Genomic DNA, 10,298 nt, shown 5'->3' on the forward strand with positions numbered 1-10,298 from the left:
GGTTCTTCTGTGGCATCGTGAAGCACCTTTATTTTTAAGAGTGTATGTTATTATATTACAATATGAATTCTTCCAGCTACTGTCCGGCCTTGAACGTTTATTGCAGAATTTACAGCAAGGGAATGTAAAATGAGTATGACTAATGGAGGACTAACACTGAACTTCTGGGGTGAGACAGAGGTTAAAGAACCGATGGGGGTCAAATGATTTTAGGTTCAAATCAATGTATTTATTTATTTTTAAATAGAATGCTGTTTTCAGAATTTTGCAGACAAATCAGGTTGCTTTCTCTCATAACACCATAAATTACTTTATAATAACAAAAATAAGGAGATTTCCTTTCTTTGTAGGATCCCACAATAGGGAAAAACCCATTAGCCACTACATGAAAAATTTAATTTGGTATGCTTAGGCAAGCATAGGGACTTATCGGAAGAGTTTAACATGACTTTTCCTCTGGCTCAATTGTTAGAGAATGTGCTAACAATGGCAAGAGCATGGCTTTGCTCCAAAGCAACACACACACACACACACACACACACACACACACACACACACACACACACACACACACACACACACACACACACACACACACACACACACACACACACACACACACACACACACACACACACACACACACACACACACACACACACACACACACACACACACACACACACACACACACACACACACACACACACACACACACACACACACACACACACACACTAATAAAGCTCTAATGTGTTGTGTGTTGCAGATGCATGATGGTAAAACAGATTTGTTTCTATTTAATGCTGATGTTTTACTGAAAATATTTGTTTAATGATTATGAAGGTTTGTGTGCAGTTTGGTTGGGGATTCAAGTTAAGTCAAGTCTCTTCCAGTTTGTGCAAAAGTGTTGCAAGTGAATCCATTTGTTGATACTATGCTAAATTTGGAGAACAAATGATGTTATAAAATTTTGACTATCAACAGACTATCCTCCACAACAGTTTAGAAGAGCTACCAAATATGCTTCTAAAAATATAAGTGCATCTTTTTTTCTTTAGATTGACAGTCTTGAAAGCACATATCGACACTCATCACACAAAACACGGCAATAGTGACAACAAACAATTAATTTTCACATGAAAAGATAAACCTAAAACATTACAAAACAAAAGTGACCACCAAAAACAACAACAGCAAAAAGCAGCAAGCAGTGAAAATGCAACAGCATCATTTATTCTGCCTGCGGAAGTCACACTATCATACTTAATCTGTAAAAAATACAAGAGATCATACTGTAGTCACAGCTAGTCAGCACAACTGCTAATCACAGTCATTTAACGGCCAATTTCACCACAGAAATCCAGAGAATGACAGTTTGTTTATTGTAATTACTGTTTTACAGTGCTTTAAAAATGCAAACAGCCCAATTACATACCTTACCGTGACAGTAAATTTAATTTACCATATGCTTTTAAGAGATTAAATGATTCTTTGACCCAAGGATATAGTATCATGTCTAATTTACATTTGGAAAGCAATGGATATTCTCTCAGTTAAGCCTTATCAATCTGCAAGTACTCAAGGAGACAACAGGACGGGAACACTGAAGTACTTTTCAGATTAATGATGGAGAGAGCAATCTTTTTTTTCCCACACTCTCTTCAGTCAACAGGCTTCACACCAGCACAGAGTCACACCGGCTCCACATTCCTACAGTACGTCTACCTCTCCTTCATCTCGTTCCCTCTTCTCTCTCCGTTCTGCAATGATCTTTAAGATGTACAAGTGTGACTCACCAGAGTGGGAGGTTCACACAAACTGTATCCCAGCCTAGAAATGCTAGTGAGAGCCATCTGCACCCCTGTAAACTTCAAGCAGTTAACCCTGCATTGACGATGAGAGCAGTAAAGCAGCATTTTGAGGGTCAGGCTCATCCCTTGAGCTCTCGATGCTGTATATCTGAGCTTCATGACCTGTTGCTAAATTTATCACTGTTCAACTTGCCAGACAGTTAATGCTGAACAGTCTTCAGGCTTCCGGCTTTTATCGTAGAGCCGAGCAGGCCAACAGTGCTTCTGCCCATTACAGAGGCACCGTACCTACACTTGAGTTGTTTTATTGTTAAATCTGAAGCACGGAAAGTTCGCCGTCTCCACTGAAGCTGACATATTAAATATGTCTCCGCGCCCATAAGAGAGACAGAGAGAGGTAGTGTGTTTGAGAAAATGTCAATGAATGTTGAATCAAACTCCGAAGCGGTCTTGAAAGGAGGTGAGGAGAGCGAGAGAACACAAAGATAAGGTAGCTCTCTAAAGGTTTGCCTTTGTTATATATTAAGTGCTGCAAAAGAGAAATGTGTGCACATCATCAGACAAAAGACAAGCAACATCAGGGGAGAGCAGTGAGATGAAAGACAGACTTCAAAGGGGCGAAATGGAGCGAAAGTGAGACAGTAACCTGCCTAAAACTTGCTCAAATACACCAATTAAAGCAGCCTATTGCTTGGATTTATCCTAAGAGCCGTGTGCCTGTATGAACCACTTCGTAACCAATGTGTATCATTTAAAACGGCCCTCAATGGCACTCAGTCAAGATGAAAACAATGGGACTGACCAAATAAAAGCCTGATTTATAAAGGCTGGGAAAAACGGCAACACTCAGCAATTTAATCTATCTGTTGGGAAGAAAGCTGCACAATACTAAATGAAGTCAAACAAAGTGAGGAATTGTTGTTCGGCATATTGTTTAGGTAGTGCAGACGGACCGGCAAATCTTTTACGGACTATGAGCATTTATTTATTTTTGATGTAATTCCTGTTGCAGCTGGCACTAACGCAACTCGATAGCAACAATTAACCGGCCCTGAGGGGAGGACAAAACTGAGGCATTTCATCCCCGCAAAGTGAAAATCACACAAGACATAAAGCGTATTTACCCTTGTGATAGTAATACTGTAAGTTTACTCTCTCCAGTTGAAGTTGTAAATTAACCATACATAATTTTCTGTTTTATTTATTTTACTTCAATATATTTTCATCAAGACGGAACATTGGAATATTCTTTGAAACAATGTGCTATGACAATAACCATACACTCACGTCATGTGATATTTATACTAAGAGTCTTGAATTACACAAATCTCAGTATGAACTCTACCGCTTTGTTGAAGTCAGTATTGTATACAGAAGTTAACAGAGTGTGTCTCAAAACAGCTGGCTGAGTATAGCAGTTCACAAACCAGGCAAAGAAGCACTATAGCACTTTTTTTCCCACCAGGGTATCTAAGAAATCCTTGACCCACCCAAAGGAAAATTTCTCCACATTTTTATTCTCTAAATGTTTTTATGAATCTTTATGGATGTGTTTTATAGATCTTTGAGAAGATTCTATTGTATCAAATGTGTAATGTGAGATATTAAGTATTATATACAAGGTCTGATATTTAGATCTCAGTTGGATCTTGTCAGCAGTATTAAGTAATCTCATGATTTACTTAAAGTAAATCTGAACCCTAAATGGACCCACTCTAAAGGGTTACCGTATTATAGACTTGAGCGGTCAAGTATGTATAATAGCACAGCCGAACGTGCGCTTGTGGGTTGCGGATAATGCAGAGGAATAGATTGTTACTCAATATAAAATTATGTCAAAGTCTTTAAAGAGACAGACTAAGTAGACATGATGTTCCAGGGAAACATCACAGGGGCTGTCAGGGGCAAGCAGGCTTTGATGGAACAGGATTTAACACGGCTCCTACAGAGCTATTGGATTACCTATTTGGCCCAGTGATCCGGCAACATTTAATTAAATAGCCATGCATTAGCGTCCATGTGCGCACGGCTGCACTGCTGGTGTGGCATGTATGTGTGTGTGTGTGTGATAGGAATGTTACTTATTCTGAATACAAAAATGAATTTTGCAAGTTTGCCTACAGGTTCAGTTTACATCACCTGTAATTGTCTTTCTCTTATGTTAAAACATTTAGGCTTTTGGTTCACTTTAAAACACTCACAGTGCTGTCAGTCATTGCACTATTTGAGAAAGAACGTATTCTCTTTCTCACAGTGTTAATATTTGAAGACACTGCAGTCACACTTGCTCTTTCCGTGCGTTTGCAGTAAGAAGATGACATGCTGGTTTCACACCAGTTTTTGCCTTTGCACGGAAATAAAACAGTGAAGTCAAAAGGGGTCGCGTCTGATCCTGGATCAGCCTCTGACTGCATGAAAACCCAACACCAAAAAGGGATGTGCGCACATCATGTGGCAGAGGAATGCGAGCGCTGATTCCGCCGGTGGAGGACAGGAGCGATAAAACACAAAGAGATAGAAGCAGAAGAACCCTGGGAGTCGCGCTGTCGTGGGATGAGTACAAGAGCGAGGTGGTGCAGACACAAGAGGAGCCCTTTGTCATTTTGGAGAGGGCCTTTAAAACGCTACATCTTATCTTAATGAGTACGGGGGGATCTTTTAACAGGTCACACTCCACCATGTTTGACAGACAGTGTCATCATTTCTGATTCGCCATTTAAGCAAAGAGCTAATACCAGATGTACACGAATTTCCAAGTCCACATGAAAACAAAATTGACTCTATTTAAATTTGTTAGCGCACATTAGTTTTGTGGTGTACAATTAGTTAATCCACAGAAACACTTTGTTTATTACACGTTATTTTGATGTCACCTTTAGAAATTCAGCTGACTATAAGTAACTTTGCAACTGCATGTCAACTAACTCTCAGAGTATTAGTAGACTGTTAGGTTAGGGTTAGTAGAATAAGTTGACATGTACTTGCAAAGTTACTTACAGTCAGTAGAATGTCCATCCCAATAAAGTGTTAGCAGATATTAAGCAAGACTCTAATACTCTAATGACTGCTTATAGTAAACTAAAGGGGGCCATCAAAATAAAGTGTTACCAAAATTAGTTTGTCTTCGTAATCTTTAGTCAAAATCTGAAAAACAAACTCCGCCCTCTATTCAATATTCCGTTTCATTCAGAAACACATTACAATTCTGAAGTTGGTCGCAACTTCCGTTCACATGGATTTTAATACCAGAATAGTTTTGTGTATTCACCATTTTCCTATTTCTCCTCCAAAATACACAGTTTTTTAATGTTGGACCAGTTTTGAGCGAGATCAGAAGAGGGTCAAGTCTGAGTCAAGACTAGGTTTGCAAAGGCATGCCAAAATTTCAATTCCCAATTTTTTTGAAAGTATCCAAAAACTGTGGAAAGTTTCTGGAAATTTACTGGAAAGTTGCTCCTTTGCAACCCTATAGTCAAGATCATGTCCACATGCTCCAGCATCCATGACACAATGATAAAAATATGTTCATGGACTCTAGATTTTCTTTGACTTGTTCTGGTCTTGTCATGGACTTTGGTGCATGTGGACTGCATCTACATTGGATTTGAATGAGCTGGTCTTAACTACAACACTGCGTGGGACGCCATTCAAAATTTTTTTATTGTTTTATAATAATGGATTAAATGTTACCGTATAGCATGAATTTCCATTTACCGCATCTCTACTTTCTAAGATTCAAACATTAATCAAATAGAATTATATAAAACTGAACATTGTGCTTTAATGTGGTTGGACAAGGAAAACAGGAAGAGTGAGGAAACAGAGAGAAAGAGTGAGCGGACGAGCGAGATAGAGAGAAAGAGAGAGAGGGCGAGAGAGAGAGAGCGATTGACAGCGCACAATGGTAGGAGAGTGGTTCCCGCTGTAAAAGTTTATCCCTCTGGCACCATTATATAAGCATACATATGGGACAGCCGCAATGGAAGACGACACTTTAAATGACATTATTATAAAATGCAATACTCCTGGAATGATCCCTTATTGAATTAGGTCCCATGATCCAAGATGAATTTCCCGGTTCTCTAATCCATCAAGGGGGGAATATTAAAAGATAGGACTCAACTGGCATTAGAATCGCTCTCAGTCTTTACTTTCATTATTTTGAATTAGGGTGCTGCTGGGGGAGAGCCTCTTAATGAGAATTACAATGATTCAGTGGCCTCGACCTGCCTTCTGACAAGTGAAATATTAACTCCTCAGTCATAGCTGTCTGAATTAAAATACTTGGGAGCTGCGGACGTGCTAAATTAAATTGGCCTTTTATGTTCCTTACACGGCTGACCCCCGTGGGGCTGGAAAAGCAAGGACAGTGGCGGCGCATGAGTCAAGGTGTATGAAAGCGAGAGGAAGCGAGACCCGGCTCTTAAAGCGCTTAAAGTTCTTTACCTGCTCAGCAGGTGCTCTTTCTGCGCCTCTACTCAAACCTGGCGCTAGTTCTTCCTCTCTGCTTCTGTAAAATGGCACCGGCATGCATGCAACGGGGTCAACAACTAGGGCCTCATTTATAAAGGTTTGATCTTAAAGTGTGCGTACGCTTAAATCCACGCCAGTGCTCATATGTGTAAAAACTGTCTTTGATGTGGAAAAGTGCTTAGCGTCACGTCAGGGTCTGAGCAGATGTACACACTTTTTCTTGTCGGAGTGCTGCAGGTTTTTGGAAATGTAAGCTGTTCTTGCAGCTCGCTGTTCTAAATTAAAGAATATTGACGATGACTGGTGATCTTTTACATGTTAATGACATCAATTAGGAGTCGTTTACAAGGCAGAGAGCTGAAACCATTCAGTTCTGTGCAAGAGATGATCGTAAGATCACATTTAGGATGGTTTCTGTGCAACATTTTATAAATGAGGTCCCCAGTCATCTGCTTCCCACCTAAACCTTGAGCGCTTATCGAGAGCTGGGTATCGAGGCCAAATATGCTGATGAGGATGGCACAAGTGATCAAAGGGTGAGGGTAACCGCAGCCTTAGCGAACGGCCGCTCATATTTAACCGCTCCGTTTGTTGTCTTGTCTTGCATTATGCATTTTGACTGCCGCATGCTTTGGTGTATTTGTAAGGTTGCAGAGAGCCAGTCGTTTGACCTGTTGCATGGCCTCATGTTTTTAACAAACACTCCTCATTGTCAAAACATGAAAGAGTCAGTTAGACCGCATCCAATCTTGTAATCAGGCTTTAATAAACAGAGCTCAAGAAATTTACATCCATCTCTGAAAAACTTTTCAACTTGGCAGCTGGCGAAGGCACAAGTGGGGGCAGAGCGCGGTGCGAGCCAGGGCAGTTTTGCACAGGGGCCTAGCGGTCTTGTACCTGTGCCAATACACCCGCTCACCCTGACTCCGAGGTCACGCTGCCAGCGCTCCGATTCAGGAAAAAGTGGGAGAGCGTTTTCTCTTCCGCCTGCGTTCCCACCAGCGTTTTCCCTTCGCCTGCGCTGCCGAAAGACTCCAGGGTGGACACATGCCGTTTGAGCTCTTTAGAAACAATCGATTGGCTGGGAGGGCGAGGGGAAAGGAAAGAGGAGGAGGGGAGAACACGGCTTTGACCTTGGAGTCTGGAAATGTTACACTTTAAATCACTGAAATTCTCAAAAATAATAAGACGCCTCGGGACAAGTCACCTTTCCTCGACAAAATAAAACCCCGGAATGAATATATGAATGAAAAGAACTAACAAAGAAACAGCAGGAGAAATAAAGTTTTGTGGAAAAGTAATCAGGCGGTCATGGAGGTCTTGTTTTCAATTTGAGCTACTCTGATCATGTAATATTACACTTCACAGAGGCCAGTGCTCTTGGCCACATAGCACACTTATTCCAGACAAATTTCAAAACATTTTGAACTTGACTTTTTTTTTTTTTGTAGAAATTTGAATGGATTTACAACAACTGTTCAAGTAGTCTTGAAATTATTTAAAGAGATAGTTCGAAATTTTCTAAATGAAAATTATGCCATCATTTACTCAAGCTCAAACTGTATGCCTTTCTTTCTTGTGCCGAAACACAAAAGATGATAATATCTCAGTGTTTTCGACCCCGTTTACTTTCATTGTACAGACAATTTCTGTGTTCTGCAGAAAAATGAAAAGCATTTTGAATGACATGAGGGTGAGTAAATGAAGCCAATTTTCAGTTTCAGGTAAACTATCCCTTTACATCTGGATAAACAGCTGACATTTATTGATGCATGCAATACTGAGATGTACAGTAGAGATTTTCTTGGGGCTCGGCGCTCTTCTAAAACAAAAAAAATTCTGATGCACCATCAAAGTCTTCCAGGGTGTCTCTAATATTGGTTGGAGTGTCATAGTGAAGCAGTCTCTCTCTGACAGTGCATTTCCAAGATGACAAAATCCATCCTCCTGTATTGATCAGTTATTCTACTATCCCCTGCTGGCTACATCTCACGCTCCTCCCCGACTGGCTCCCTATTGATCTTTAGCAGTGATTGGTCGAGCGGTAATTTGAGAAGGACATTGACGGATGGCTAGCAACTGTTTTTCTTTCCTCTCATCCTCATTTCCCAGGGTGATGAAGTCATAATGCAAGTGACACTGCCAGACTGAGACCAATTGGGTGAGCAATAACCTTTAAAGCCAATAGAAACTGTCTGTACTGAAAGGGACTTCTCTTGTTCTTTAGTGACACCCCATGGGTGTCTACTGGATGGTCCTCATAAATACAAACTTCAAGAAAATCAAGATCCTGTGCTTGCCAGTTGCTGACTCAAGGGATTCGGTAAGACTGCACTGGACAGACCAAACAAAACAAAAATGGGTTTGGGAGAAGAGTGTTTATGTACTGTTGACAAGTACATAAAAGGATGTAATCTGAATAATGACTGTACGTACCATCACGAAGATGATAAAGATGAAAATGAAACCCTAATGATGTTCTGAGGTTTGTAAACTGATCCTTCATTCTGAAATTGGAGGACACTTAAAGAGTAAGTTAATGGCAGACTCATACTTCATCCAAGGTCATGAAAAACATTTCTCCATTTAGTATTCATTACATCCCATCTTGAGCTTTTTTCTTTTTTTTTAAATAAGCCTATATGTTATTGTTCAAGACTGCACTTATGCATTGATATATTCAGTTAAGTTTTTACTGCCAAGACTCTGGTTTGATTTTTGTTCTGTCCTTTGTACGTTTGTTTGTCTTTTGCCACGTGGCTGATAGTATTGTTCAATCAATGTGACTGCTTGTGAATTACACACCTGTTAGCCTTTTCTTGCTTTTTTTTGGAAAGGCAAAGGGCTGCCATGACTCTGTTAAACTAGCACCCCTGAGTGTCAGTTAGAGCACGAAGGCCTCGTTTACACTGTCATTTAAATTTGACCCAGTTCCGATTTTTTGCTCATATGTGACACAGATCGGATGTGTTCTATGACCATGTAAAAATGCATGCATTCGGATATTTTGAGATCGGTTTCAGACCTCATTCATATGTAGAAATAAATCAGATATAAATCAGATATGTGCCAATGCAACGGTCATGTAAACAGGCAGATCAGATATTCTGAGGCGTTGTGTTCTGTACTTCAGTAAAGCTGCGACAATTTGGAAGTTTTCAGTGGTTTAATGACGTGATATTATTCTCAGGAGGAAGCACATGTGGCGGTAAATGACAACAACGCAGGAAACATGGAGGAGGTATGGCAAGTGTAAACACATGAATCGGATATGGGTCGCAATTGAGCTGTCTGTAAGTCCCGCCCCTCAAACTCAGATGAGCCAATGGCAGTTCAGTATCAGTTGCACAGGGACTGGAACTCGGACATCTTTGGGTTTCAGCGCCATAGGGAAACATTGGAAGATCCAAAGCTTTCATCGGTTTGATGGTGTTTATGCTACAAAAATGGTAAAACGATGTGCTTGCGGTACTTGTAACACTGATTCCAGGTATCCTGAGAGGATAGGCAATGGAACGTCTCAGGTTACTTATGTAACCATGGTTCCCTGAGTAGGGAACGAGACACTGCGTCCTCTAGGGGTCGCTATGGGGGACGCCTCGTCGTGACCCGTGTCTGAAACATACATTGAAAAAACACCAACAACACGTTGGCCGGCGACAGCCCATGACGTCACTACCGGTGCGACTATAGTATAAATAGGTGCCGGGAGAACGTGGCATTCACTTCTTCGTCTGAAGCTTGCGTTCGAAGCATGGCAGGAAGCCTAGAGGACGCAGTGTCTCGTTCCCTACTCAGGGAACCATGGTTACATAAGTAACCTGAGACGTTCCCTTTCATGGGAACTTCGAACTGCGTCCTCTAGGGGTCGCTATGGGGAACGGTATACCCACGCCACCATGCTGAGGGGAGTGCATGCCAGAACCATGGCGAGCACTAAGTACCAACTCTACCATATCGCTATGGGAGTCGCCCCTGGGACGTTAGACGGCTGTCAGTGACGTTATTCCC

The sequence above is a fragment of the Sinocyclocheilus anshuiensis genome, unplaced genomic scaffold (genome assembly GCF_001515605.1).
Source record: "Sinocyclocheilus anshuiensis isolate Anshui unplaced genomic scaffold, SAMN03320099.WGS_v1.1 scaffold482, whole genome shotgun sequence".
Taxonomy (NCBI): Eukaryota; Metazoa; Chordata; class Actinopteri; order Cypriniformes; family Cyprinidae; genus Sinocyclocheilus; species Sinocyclocheilus anshuiensis.